This window comes from Myodes glareolus, chromosome 25, assembly GCF_982192425.1.
Source record: "Myodes glareolus chromosome 25, mMyoGla1.1, whole genome shotgun sequence".
Lineage (NCBI taxonomy): Eukaryota > Metazoa > Chordata > Mammalia > Rodentia > Cricetidae > Myodes > Myodes glareolus.
Genome location: NC_142050.1, coordinates 38746366 through 38760899, shown reverse-complemented (window position 1 = coordinate 38760899; position 14534 = coordinate 38746366).

The window sequence follows — 14534 nt, the reverse complement described above, 5'->3', positions numbered from 1 at the left end:
AGAAAGGAAAAGTGCTCGGAGAATCGCAAACTAGACGAGTATATTTCTCCATAAATGTAAGACAAGAGCTTTGTTTACTGCCTTCCAGATTCCTACTTTCTTGAAATACCAGTGTGTTTGTGATGAGCTGAGTTCTAAGAGTGCTCCTAGGGGTTCCATCTCCTGGCAAAGCGCCTTGGACAATCCTGGACATGAACGAGCTGTGGATGAGAGAAGGTGTCGCTTCTGCAGTTAGACAAAGGTCTTTTAGAGATACAATTCAGGACCCAGCTCGGTCAGTTTTGAGTTAGGCAAGAGGTATAGAGCTCTGAAAGAGAAAATAGTCTTTTCTGTTTCTCTTTTCCGCTTTTCTGGGAAAAAAGTCCTGCTGACCTTGTTATAAGAAGGCCCATGACAGGAGACTAGAGACCACTAGGTGCTGAGGGTAGCCGCTGGCTGACATAATGTGTTCTTCTTAGGCTGCCAGGCTTGTGTCGCTGTGCTACAAAGAAATAGCCCAGTGATCAGATCCAGTTGGAGGTGACTATGAAGAAACGTGAAGGGAAAGAAGTGTGAATTGGAGAGAAAAGAAGTGTGAATTGGAGAGAAGTAGGAAGGCCGGGCTCGTTTCTTAAAAGTCAGTATCTGTATGGAGGGAAGGATGACTTTCTGAAAGCAAGAACTGGAACTGACTTCAGTACTGCCTTAGCATCCAGAATGCCGGGGACAGGCCACTGCCTGCTTCTGACATCAATTTCTCCACTAAAATCATAATGTGGCTTTTGGATGACATTCTCATTTCTTCACAAAGGCGTGGAGTGTTTATTATCTTCCTACCAACAGCGTACTAGGCACAACCAACACAGCACTGAGCGATACAGTTTCTGCGTCCACAGGTTGTACACTCTGCATCACCTCCATAATAAAACTCCAGGACCCCAACACTGTGCAGGTATGGCTACAGGCTGCAGTGAGGGAAAGGGACAGCTCAGTGTTGTCTACGGGTCTCAAAACTTAGAGGAAGCTTCAATCTCCCCACAACAGTATTTCTTTAGTAACTTTTCTAAGCTGCAGTCAGCCTCTCTCCATACCTTGTCCCTTCTGGCTCATGTACTAGAACTTCCTTTATATTCTAGTTGCCAATTGACATGTATGAGAAGGCTGTCCACTCAAAAAACAAAACCAACTCTCACAAATAAAATGCAAATAAATATAAATATAGTCACTATATTGACAATATTATTTGTAAAATTTTAGATACTATGATACTTTCTGTGTAAAATATAAACTAGTTTCAACTTCTATAGCTTATGAAACTAATGCACTTTGCATTGTTTAAGGAGCTCTGACTTCCATCCTACTTTGTTTTTAATTTACTTATTTATTTATTTATAAAAATTTCCACTTCCTCCCCTCTTCCCCATACCCTCCCATTCCCCCTCCATCCTACTTTTTATGCTACCTTCTTACTTTCTTTATTACCAACAAAGAGACAGGAACAGCAATCTAAAACAATTACTTTACAGAAACTTCAGCTAATTTTGCTGCTGCCAATACTAATTTAAGAGCTAATTGGATCTGTCTTCCATGCATGGTCTTTGCATTGCAAAGGGAAAATCATCTTGCACGGACTCTTTGGCACGAGAAACAAGCTTGCCCAGTCACTAACACGGTGGAAGCATTGGTAACTTCCAAGAGGAAGCATTTGGAAAGGACCGAAAAGGAACCTCATAGTAATCTAATCTTACTTGCAGTTTCTACTTTCTAGGTGCCTCTTAATTATCGTCATATAACTTTCATCCAGCAAATGATGGAAGCAGATGCAGAAATCCCACAGTTAAGCACTGAGCCGAGCTTCCAGAGACCAGTCGAAGAGAGGGAAGAGCGATAATATGAGCAAAGGGGTCAGATCATGATGGGGATACCCACAGAAACAGCTGACCTGATCTAGTGAGAGCTCACTAACTCTGGACTGATAGTGGGGGAATCTGCATAGGACCAAACTAGGCCCTCTGAATGGGAGTGACGGTTATGTGGCTTGGGCAGTCTGTGGATCCACTGTCAGTGGGACCAGGATTTATCCCTAGTGCTTGAACTGGCTTTTTGGAGCCCATTCTTTTTGGACAGATACCTTGCTTAGCCTAGATATTTGGGGGAGGGCCTTGGTTCTGCCTCAGTGATGTGCCAGACTTTGTTGACTCCCTATGGGAAGCGTTACTCTCTCTGAGGAGTGGATGAAGTTTGGAGTTGGGGGAAGTGGGGAGTATGAGAGGAAGGGAGGGAGTGGGAACCGGGATAGGTGTGTAAAATGAGAAAAGATTGGTTTTTTAAAAATAAGTTATAAAAAGGAAAAAACGTAGTCCTGACATGTCATACCTACACAAAAGATAGTCTCAAAGACAGTCCTAACAAGATGGCAGACGAGAGACACTAGGTGCTCTCCCCAAGCTCTCACTACCACAAAGAAAGCTAAAAACCAACTATCAGCTGCGACTCAGTTAGAGCACCTTGGAGGAGCATTGGAATATAGAATGCTTATATAAATGGAGAGATTGAAGAATATGGATATGCTAAGTGGTCCAATAAAGAGGGAAAGAAAAATACCTTCATAAACTGCCCCAGTCTGAGCCTGGAAAAGTTCTCTCACTATAGGAATAAAAATAAACATACTGCTCCAACAACCTACACTGATAACATTGGACACCTAACGCTTTGGCTCTTAAGGAATCTTGCCATCCTTCCAGCCCCAAGTCCAACTGGGGAACTATTGAGGAGAATGAACAGATGGAGTGCTCCAGAGGTGGTTACCCATCTAGGTTTTGAAGTTATACCAAACCAAATCCCAGAGAAAGTCTTTTTCTATGAAAGTCATCTAATAAATTCAGTAAGGACAACTGGTCAGCCAGAAGTACAAATATCAACACCTGACATGTGATGGCTGATTCTGACAGCTTGGATGAGATTGAGGAATGTCTAGGAGGTCAGTAAAGCCCACCTCTTTGTGTCAGTTCCGTGGATAATTAGAACATAAGAGCTCTAACCTAATCAATGCATCAGTCTCTTGATGAATTCATAACATGATGGTTTTATTTGGAGGTAGTGAAAAGTAGGAAGGAGGGCTTAGTTGGAGCAATCAGGTCACTGAGAGCATACCCTTGGGTACTATGTCTTGCCTTGAACCCTCTTGTACTCATTCATTTTGCTTCACATCTACCCAGGAGGAAGAACAGTCTCTGTCACGTGCTTGCTCCCACAACCAAGATTTTCTACCAACTGCACATGGAAACAAACTTTCCTGTGCTTAACTGTGAACTTAAATAAACTCTCCTGCCTCTTAAGCTGTTTCCATGAGACAGTTTGTCACAACAACGAAAAAGTAATTAACCCAGGACAAATATAAAAAGGCAGAACTGGCACCTCCAGTAAAACATGACTCTAGAAGAAAAAGAAATTAGTGGAATCCCTGGGAGCATAGACAAAAGAATGATTTTTTTTCAATTCTTTTGAAGTGAAAATTCAATTGTCTGTAAGAGAATACAGACAGACAATTGGAATTAGAAAACTGTCATGATACTAACAAAAATGAAATTGAGCAAAGAAAGATCATGTAAAGAGCCAAACAGAGAGTCTTTACAGACTATATCTGAACGTAGAGGAGTATTTTTAATTGCTCAGTAAGAGAAGAGAAAAAAATGAAAACAGACTAAAGGGACACAAATAAAAAAATGTTTTAATTATATGAGTTTCATAAAGCAAAAAGAGAGTGCTAAGTACAACAACATACAATAAATGTGGAAACCTAGAGGAGACAAGTAACTTCTAGGTTTAGATAACTCACCAGAATTGAACAATAAAAGCTTAAATAGCATAAACAGATCAATAACAGCTAACGAAATTGTTTCAGGAATAAAAAGCCTGCCAACAATGAAAACAACAAGTGGGTGGCTACACTGCTAAGTTCTCCTAGCCAGTTACAGAAGACGTTTCTAAATTCCTAAAAGTTAAAAAGGTGGGAGCTCTTCCAAATTTGTTGGCAGGAACAGATAATCACCATGCTAAGGACAATAAGGATTTATACATAGATTTCGCACATTTTCTTGACTTGACAGTAAGCTGCCATTGCTGACGACTTCACATACTTGAATTATAAGGCATGGAGAATCAAGATGGCAAGTTTCATCGCTGTCAGCTACCCTTCATAGTGCTGGAAGGTGCTATGATCACTAACTTTACCAGCTGTCAACCCTACAGCTACAGTAATTACTGGCCTGGCAAGATATGCCTACTGGTACAATAGCGGCACAAACGTTATGGGATTAACCAAGGACTTTCTGATAGGATTTAAGGCCAGTCCACAAGATGAAACTTATAACTGGCACCGTTATACCTTAGGAGAGAATTGACTATTATTATTTCCTAAAGGGCATTGCGGCGCACTTCCTGACCAGCAGGAATGAACGGCCACGAAAATGAGATTCCTTCCCTATCACGTCTTTATTCGGAGTCACTCGATTGAGGAAAATTGGGGAGAAAAGACTCAGAGAGAGAGAGAGCTGAGAGCACAGGAACAAGAGAGATTAGAGAGAGCAGGAGAGAGAGCAGGAAGCCAGAGAGAACCTAGAGAACCTAGAGAGAGGAAGCCAGAGAGAACCTAGAGAACCTAGAGAGAGGAAGCCAGAGAGAAGAAAGCCAGAGAGAGAGATGAGAGAGCACAGGGACGAGAGAGAGAGATTAGAGAGAGCGAAAAACCCAAAGGCAGCTGCTTTTCTAGGGTGAGAGGCTCAAATGCTGATTGGTTGATGCCATTCTGCTAGGGCCCAAGGCCACAGGACAGGTCAGGGAACCAAGTCTCTGAAATGCAAAACAAGGCCCCAAGCACACTGGCCTGCACGGCAGCATCAAAGGATTTGTATACCTCCAGGCTGTAGGACCGCTGGCACTATCTCACCAAGGCGACATCCTGGCGGCTCCTTACAGGGCATAAGTACCTTGCTGAACAGTGGTGGCTCATGTCTTTAATTCCAGCAATCAGGAGGTAGTCAGATATCTCTGAGTGCAAGCCCATCCTGGTCTGCAGAGTGAGTTCCAGGACTGGCTCCATAGCTATCGGGAAACCCTGTCTCAAAAACAAAAACAATAACAAGATTTCTTTCCCAAGATTGTGCCTTCCATGCCACTAGATGGCATAGAGGCAACTCTATTGTGGCAGCTGCTAACATAAGCAAAACCGTTGTTTAAATAAATTGTATTCATCTAGATATTTAAAAAAAAACAAACAGCTTGAGCTTACTGTTAATAAGCATATGTGTAAATGAGAAGCAGCAGGCTGTGTGCCACCATCCAGCTATCTTATACCCCAAAATAACAACACACAAATTGTATTCATTTAAACACTGCCTGGCCCATTATATCTAGCCTCTTCTTGGCTAACTCTCACATCTTGCTTTAACCCATATCTAGTAATCTGTGTATCACCACGGGGTTGTGGCTTACCGGGAAGATTCAAACCTATGTCCATCTCAGGCCGGAGCTTCATGGCGTCTGCCTGACTCTGCTTCTTTCTCCCAGCTTTCTGTTCTGTCTACTCCACCTATCTAAGCTGCTGTCCTATCAAGGGCCAAGGCAATCTCTTTATTTGACCAATGAAAGTAACACATAGACAGAAGACCCACCCATAGAGTCTCACCAGCATGACCACCCAAATGTGAGCTGAACAAGCAAGACTGATACCAGTGAACATGCCAAACCAGATGGAGAAAAGCTAACAAGACCTTAGTCCTACACAAAGACCTATGAGCAACCAAGGAAAGCGGGAAGCAGAAGAGGTCTTCCCCAGGCAAGAGCACATTGATTGGCAGTCTAGTGTTAAGCAGTCATTCCTAAACACATAGATATAAGTAATATTATACAGATAGAACAGGTCATATTTGTATGCATATATGCACGCAATAACAATTGATGAAAATAGGCATGAATTTAAAGGACAATGAGGAGGGGTGCACAGAAGGGTTTGGAGGGAAAAGAAAGAAAGGGAAAATGCCGCAATTAAATTATAATCTCAAAAAGAGAACGCGAAAATGAAAACAATTTTATAAATGTTAACTGTTTGCATGGGATTTACAAGTTTTAGCCATTTGTTATTTTTGCTTTTCAAAATGAGACTTAGAAGACTACTGTGTAATCATACTATTATCATGCCTTCAGGCTGGCAAGATAGCCCAGTGGGTAGAGGTGCTTGCTACCAAGTCTGACAGCGTAAGTTCAATACCTAGGACACACATGGTAGAAGGAGAACACAAGTTGTCCTTTGCCCTCTGACCTCTATAAATGTACCATGGCATCTGCAAATGATTGCATGCATGCACACACACAGACTACACACTAAATAAGAAAGATAAAAAGTAAAATGTTCTTGGGAAAGAGTTGAACAACCCAGAAGGAAGTTTGGGCTCTGGGATGTTAGCCCATCCAAGGCAATTGCCTATAGGTTCACAGCCAGAGAAGACATCAAGAGAGCACACAGCTCAACACCAGCTTTCTGTTAGATGCTGTTAACTGTTAGCTCCTCTAACAGTTAGAGGAACTTAGGAATGTGACACACACAAGCACACTCGCACTTGCATACACACATACACATGTACTTGTACACACACACACGCAGGTGCATGCTGGGCAACTTCATCTACAGTCTAGACAATGCCTTAATAGAAACTCTCTTCCCAGGTAGTTGTGTCAAGGATGATTAAAACTAACCAGCATACCTGGGACCTGGAAATAATGAGAAATCATGAGTCAGGAAGACTGAGAACACCTATTATAAAGTCTGGGGGAAGATGGCCACAGGATGTTATTGTGATCAAGCAGCTTCCTGAAAATAGAGGAAGAATTGGAAATAGACCATCTGAGAAGTTTAGGCAGTAGGAGCTCAGACTGTGGAGGGTGTGGTGGTCAAAAATCAGGTGTTCATAGGTATGTGTATTGATAGGCAGGACTTTGATTCCATTGGTCCCCCTGTCTGCTTTTATACCAATACCAGGCTGCTTTCATTATTGTAGCTCGATAGTTGAGTTTTAAGTTGGGAATGGTAATACCTCCAGACGTTCCTTTGTTGTACAGTATTGTTTTGGCTATCCTGGGTTTTCTGTTTTTACTTATGGAGTTAAATATTGGGGGGTTTTTGATGTCTGTGAAGAATTTTGCTGGGATTTTGATAGGTATGGCATTGGATATGTGCATTGCTTTTGGTAAAATTGCTATTTTACTGTGTTAATTCTACCTACACAAGAGCATGAGAGATCTTTCCATTTTCTGGTGTCTTCTTCAATTTCTTTCTTCAAAAATTTAAAGTTCTTGTCGTACAGGTCTTCCACTTGTTTGATTACAGCTACTCCAAGATATTTTATGTTATTTGTGGCTATTGTGAAGTGTGATGTTTCTCTGATTTCTTCCTCAGGCCATTTATCAACTGTGTAAAGGAGGGCTACCAATTTTTTCAAATTAATCTTGTATCCTGCTATATTATTGAAGGTGTTTACGAGTTGTAGAAGTTCCTTAGTAGAATATTTGGGGTTGCTTATGCAAACTATCATGTCATCATCAAATAGTGAGAGTTTGACTTATTTTCTGATTTGTATCCACTTGATTTCCGTTTGTTTTCTTATTACTCTAGCTAGAACCTCAAGTATTATATTGACTAGATATGGAGAGAGTGGACAGCCTTGTTTTGTTCCTGATATCAGTGGGATCACTTTGAGTTTCTCTCCATCTAGTTTGATGTGGGTTGTTGGCTTGCTGTATATTGCCCTTATTATGTTTAGGTATGTTCCTTGTATCCATGCTCTCTCCAAGACCGTTATCATGAAGGGATATTATATTTTATTGAAGGCTTTTTCAGCATCTAATGTGATGATCATGTGGTTTTTATTTTTCAGATTGTTTAGATGGTGGATTACATTGACAGATTTTTGTATGTTGAACTGAAAGACTCCCCGCTGGGCGTCTTCCCTCGGGAGAGACCCCCATGTCCAAAGATCAGTCGAAAGCACGCAGCCGGATGCAAAATGCAAGAGGTTTATTTGGGGTACACAGGCACCTGTGGGCGACAAGGTCTCTCGGAGAACTTGCGCGCCTGCAGGTTGGGGGTGAGGGGTTTTTGTAGGAGAGCAAAAAGCGAGGTTTACAGAAGCAAGAAGCAGGGTGGTGAATTTTTAACCTAGATAACAATGAGAGGAATATTCAGTCCTTTTATCCTGCCTTCCCCTTCCCGGCTGGCGACCAGGTGTCTGACCGCACAGCCCCGAGCCCTGCTTTCTACGTGACTCAGGCCTCGCAATCTTCTCTTTCTTTGTTTCTATGGCCAGTTCATAAATTCCCTGTTTTGCAGCCAGATAAGGCTGTCCTTGCTCTAACCTCAGGTAGGTATCTTTGCTCAGCGGAGGCCTTTTATGGAGCTTGTTATTTGTTCAGCATTCCAGGAGGTCCTGAGCTAAGCTTGTTATTTGCTCATCCTTTGCAAGAACGGTATGACTGTGGTTAAAGCGAATTGGGGTCCTTCAGAACCATCCCTGCATCTCTGAGATGAAGCCTACTTAGTCATGGTGGATGATTTTTCTGATGTATTCTTGGATTTCGTTTGCCAGAATTTTATTGAGTATTTTTGCATCAATGTTCATGAAGGAGATTGGTCTGTAATTTTCTTTCTTGGCTGTTGTTCCACCCAGATCTGCACTCCTTCCTTCCAATGCGGATCGCGTGCCTTCCGCACCTTACCATGAGCTTGGGGCAAGGTTCTGGGGGTTAAACACAAGACACACACAGAGAGAGATCTGGGTCATCCGCCAAGAATAGCCGAATGTCAAGTTTTATTTTGCTTCTGCCAGGTTAATGTACCTCTTTCCCCAGAAGAGAAGAACCCCCTCCCAGGCAGGAGTGAGATCACAGCATTGAGAGCCTGGCACTGAGTGGCAGGTTCTTCCCAGGCAGGGGATACCGGGCTGGGAGCTGTGACAGACAGTTAAGAGAAGAATAGGTGCCTTGGGAACCCTCCTTTGCAGGTGAAATTACCATACTAAAGACAAACAAGGCTCTATGCTAATCCACCAGGCTGGTAGTCTCAAGCAGAGAAGTTAACAGGAAGCTAGGCTGATTTAGTGTAAACAGTCCTTGATTTGCATCCCAGGGAGCAAGGGAAGACCTGGGCCCTACAGGCTGTGTCTTTGTGTTGTTTGGGGTTTGGGTATCAGGGTAATTGTAGCCTCATAAAAAGAGTTTAGCAATGTTCCTTCTGTTTATATAGCGTGGAACAATTTGAGGGGTATTAATATTAGTTCTTCAGAAATCTTGCAGTCTTGCAGACTTCTGTGCCAAAACCATCTAGCCCTGGGCTTTTTTTTTTCCTAATTGGGAGACTTTTGGTGACTGTTTTTATATCTTTAGCAGTTATAGGTCTATTTAATTTGCTTATTTGGTCTTGATTTAATTTTGGTAAGAGATATTTATCGAGAAAGTTGTCCATTTCCTTTAAGTTGTCCAATTTTCTAGAATACAGGCTTTCAAAATATGACCTGATGAGTCTCTGTATTTCCTCTGTGTCTGTTGTTATGTCCCCCTTTCATTTCTGATTTTGTTAATTTGGATATTCTCTCTCTGTGTCTTCTGGTTAGTTTGGATAAAGGTTTGTCTATTTTGTTGATTTTCTCGAAGAACCAACTCTTTGTCTCATCGATTCTTCGTATTATTTGTTTCTATTTGCTGATTTCAGTTCTCAATTTGATTATTTCCTGCTATCTAGTTCTCCTGGGTGAGTTTGCTTTTTTTTGTTCTAGAGTTTTCAGGTGTTCTGTTAATTCACTAGTGTGGGATTTTTCCAGCTTCTTTATGTAGGCATTTAGTGCTGTGAACTTTTCTCTTAACACCGTTTTCATTGTGTCCCATAAATTTGGGTATGTTGTGTGGTCATTTTCTTTGAATTTTAAGAAGTCTTTAATTTCTTCCTTTATATCTTCCTTGACCCATTGATGATTCAGGTGACTATTGTTTAATTTCCATGTATTTTGGAACTTCCTGAAATTGCGTTGCTATTGAATTTAATTTTAAGCCATTGTGATCTGATAAGATATATGGGGTTTTTCCAATTTTTTTTTTTGTATTTGTTGAGGTTTGTTTTGTTAATGAGTATGTGGTTGATTTTAGAGAAGGTTCCATGAGGTGCTGAGAAGAAAGTACATTCTTTTATGTTTGGGTGGAATATTCTATAGATGTCTGTTAAGTCCATTTGAGTCATAACTTCTGTTAGTTCCCTTATTTCTCTGTTAATTTTCTGTCTGACAGACCTATCCTGTGGTGAGAGTGGGGTGTTGAAGTTTTCCATGATTAGTGTGGGGTTCAATGATTGATTTATGCTTTAGTAGTGTTTCTTTTACATATAAGGGGCCCTTGTTTTTGTGGCATAGACACAAATTTTTCAGTATTGAGATTTCCTCTTGATAGATTTTTCCTGTGACTAATATGAAATATCTTTGTCTCTTTTGATTGATTTTAGTTTGAAGTTTATTTTGTTAGATATTAGGATAGCTACACCAGCTTGTTTCTTAGGTCCATTTGATTGAAATTTTTTTGTATCCAACCCTTTACTCTGAGGCAATGTCTGTCTTTGAAATTTAGGTGTGTTTCTTGTATGTAGCAGAAGGATGGATTCTGTTTTCATATCCAATCTGCTAGCCTGTGTCTTTTTATAGGTGAGTTGAGCCCATTTATATTAAGGAATATTAATGACCAGTGATTGCTAGTTCTTGTTATTTTAGGTTTTGTGGTTGGTGATGTTATGGTGCTTGGTGTGTGTGTGTGTGTGTGTGTGTGTGTGTGTGTGTGTGTGTGTGTGCGTGTTCCCTTCTTTGGGATTTGCTGATGTGAGATCATCCATTGTCTGTGTTTTTGTGGATGTAACTAACTTTCCTTGGGTTGGAGTTTTCCTTCTAGTACTTAGTGTAGGGATGGGTTTGTGGCTAGGTATTGGTTAAATCTGATTTTTCATAGAAAATCTTGTTTTGCCCTTCTATGGTGATTGACAGTTTTGCTGAGTATAGTAGTCTGGCACCCGTGGTCTCTTAACGTCTGCATAATGCTTAACAAGAACCTTCTGGCTTTCATTGCTTCCATTGAGAAGTCGTGTAATTATATGTTATAAGTTTGCCTTATATGTTAATTGGCCTTTTTCCTTTGCAGCTCTAATTAATTTTCTTATTCTGTATGTTTAGTGTTTTGATTATTATATAGTAAGAGGACTTTTTTATCCAGTCTATTTGGTGTTCTGTAAGCTTCTTGTATCTTCATATGCATAGCTTTCTTTAGGTTGGGAAAGTTTTCTTCTATGATTTTGTTGAATGTTTTTTCTGTGTTTTTGAGTTGGACTTTCCCTTCTTCTATCCCTGTTATTCTTAGGTTTGGTCTTTTCATGATGTCCCATATTTCCTGGATATTTTGTGTTAAATTTGTGTTAGATTTAATGTTTTCTTTGACCAATGAGTTTATTTCCTCTGTTGTATCTTCAGCACTTGAGATTCTCTCTTCCATCTCTTTTATTCTGCTGTTTATGCTTGCATTTGTGGTCTCTGGTCATTTTCTTATAATTTCTGTTTGTATAATTCCCTCAGTTTGTGTTTTCTTTACTGCCTCTATTTCTGTTTTCAAGTCTTGAATCATTTCTTTCATCTGTTTAATTGCTTTTTCTTGGTTTTCTTTAAGGGATTTGTTGATTTCTTCCAATTTTTGTTTGTCTTTTCTTCCATTTCTTTGAGGGATTTTTTTTTATTTCCTCTTAAGGGCCTCAAACATTCTCCTAAAATTGTGTTTTAGGTCATTTTCTTCTACTTCATCTATATTTGGTTGTTCTAGTCCTTGCTGTTATAGGGTTATTAACTTTTACTGGTGTTGTGCTGCTCTTTGTGGTATTGAGTGTTTTCTTGTTGTTGTTGTTGTTGTTGTTGAGTGTGTTCTTACCTTATCTACCCATCCTTTCCTCTGATTGGTATAATTGGGGTTGTCTATATCTCTGGTGATCAGTCTTCCACGTCTAGGGGATCCAAGGTTCAGATGGTTGCTCCTCATGGTGCAGGCAGGGCCACAGTTCCAGTTACCCCAGGGGTCACTCTGCAATACTAGGGGTTGTTTGGGCCTGCTATTTGAGGCATATATCCAAAGCTGGCACTGAACTCATGGGAATCCTCCTGCCCCTACCTCCTGTGTGCCGGTATTCTGGGTGTACTTCGCCATACCTTGTTTAATTTCCTTTGAATTATGAAGAAAGTAGTTTACTTATGATATGGGAGTACCCTCTGTGTGTTGTGATTACCATTAATGAATAAAGAAACTGATTTGGACCTATAGGAAGGCAGAACTTAGGTAAGCAGGGAAAGCTAGGCTAAACGCTAAGATAAAGAAGGGTGGAGTCAGAGAGAAGCCATAGAGCCGCCTCCAGAGTCAGACGTGCCAAAACTTTGCCAGTAAGCCACTGCCATGTGGTGATACACAGATTAATGGAGATGGATTAAATTAATATGTAAGAGTTAGCCAACAAGAAGCTAGAGCTAATGGGCCAAGCAGTTATTTAATTAATACAGTTTCTGTGTGATTATTTTGTGTCTAAGCTAGCTGGGCAGCCAGGAAGAACAAGCGGCCATCTTTGCAACACACTTAGTTTGTGTGAATAAAAATGTCTGAAAAGAAGCTGTCTGGCTGTGAAAACCAACAAGCTCCTGGAATAAGTCTGTATTATATCTGCAGAGACAGATGGACCAGGTAGAATTTCAATACTGTGAGAAGGTTTGAATTTGTTAGCCATTCACAAAAGTGCTTCAAAAGCTACAGAATGACTTAGAAATCATAATAAATACCTGAAACAAAAGCACGTTTAAACAAGCAAACTTACTTTAAAGACACTGAAAACTAGTATCTCGTGAGCATTAGCTCTGTCAGTCACATTTGCTGCAGCGGTGGAAGACATCAGAATCTGTGCCGACTGCAGTGCGGAACACCACGCATAGCAAGTGTCCCCTCAGAGGGGTTGTGCAGACAAGGCCTCCCCCTCGTCTAGATGTTTGCCTAGACTGTGCCTAGCTGTGTTCACCCGTCCCAGGCCTCGCTCTTTCGCTGTTCACACAGACACACTGTGACTAGCTGTGTGCACCCGTCCCAGGTCTCGTTCCGTCTCTCATTGTTCGCAGTGAGACCAACAGCAAAGCTTGCCCTGCTGCTCACAGGTTCCACAAACTCAAACTTCTTTCTTTCTTGGATCTCCTGGAGCTTACACACATATTCCAAAAAGTTCGTAGATGTGCTGCCGGGTTTGCTCCACTTGGAGATATGCCTGTATTAAAACAACCACTGTCAGCTGACCCCAAGACAGAGAGCTATCAATGCCAACGCCATAGGTCAATAAACTCCAACCCCCGTGCACTGCGTTCATACACGACTCACTCACTGATACTCTCCTGCCGCAGGAGCATACACGGAAGTCGAAAATGGTTGCTCCCCTCCCCTCCCCAAGACTCCAAAGAAAATCTTCAGGACCCCCAAAGACTTAAGATTACGAATTACACTTCCTCATGGAACTGGGTCAAAGGTTCCACCAACACTCGCATGAGCAAGCCCTCCAAGGATGAAGCCTGCCACCGGAAGACTGTGAAGCTCCAGTTACCTCCACACTGGATGAGGGGCAGCCCTTCAGGTGTGACAGCCAGAGCTTCAGGTCCATGGGGAGGTGGATGTGCTCCTAAGCCCATGTAATGCCGGAGCCCCAGAGCCCAGGAGTTGCCAGCTGGGCAAGAGACTACCCAGACAGCATGCCAACATATCCTGTCTCGCTGGGAAGGACAGAGGGTGTAGGCTGAATAGAGCATGACCATGTAGGAGGCTGGAGTGGCTAAGTTGGCGCAAAAAAAATGACAGTTAGAAAAAAAGGCGCAGTTGGCGCCAAAAGCGTAAGAGTTACGCCAAAAGCGTGACCGCTAGAAAAGGCGCGAAATTTGAAAAAGGTGACATTGCAAAGCCCGTGAAGAATTTTCCCAGTCAAGATGGTGCTGAAAGGGAGCAAGGGGTGGGGGAGGGGGGATCTGACTTATTTACGAGAAGATGATTGGAGTTAGAGATGGGGTAAGATGTTGTAAAGTGCCTGATGCCCGTGTGTTCCCCATTAGAAGCTATAGGAGCCGAGTCTCACGCAGACGTGACTGCTGACGTGATTGGTTAATTTCCCTTCCGTTTCTTCCGGGATTCATGGGTTTCTGCTTTATAAGTTGCACGTTATAAGGAAATAAACGAGTTCCTGCTCGACTCAACTCCTCCCTGCGTCTGATTGTCTCCGGGACCCTGGGGGCTGGGTGGTTAGCTGCGCACTTTCCCTCCTCAGGCAGGGCCACTCACGGGCTGCTGGTTCAATTCTGTGGTGAGGTCTACAGAGGGACCCTGCGAAAGGGGGCAGTGGGAAACCTTATCCTGTAAAGCATCTTTAGAGAATCAAATAATACAATTTAATTAACTTGGTTAATTTTCTTTTGAAG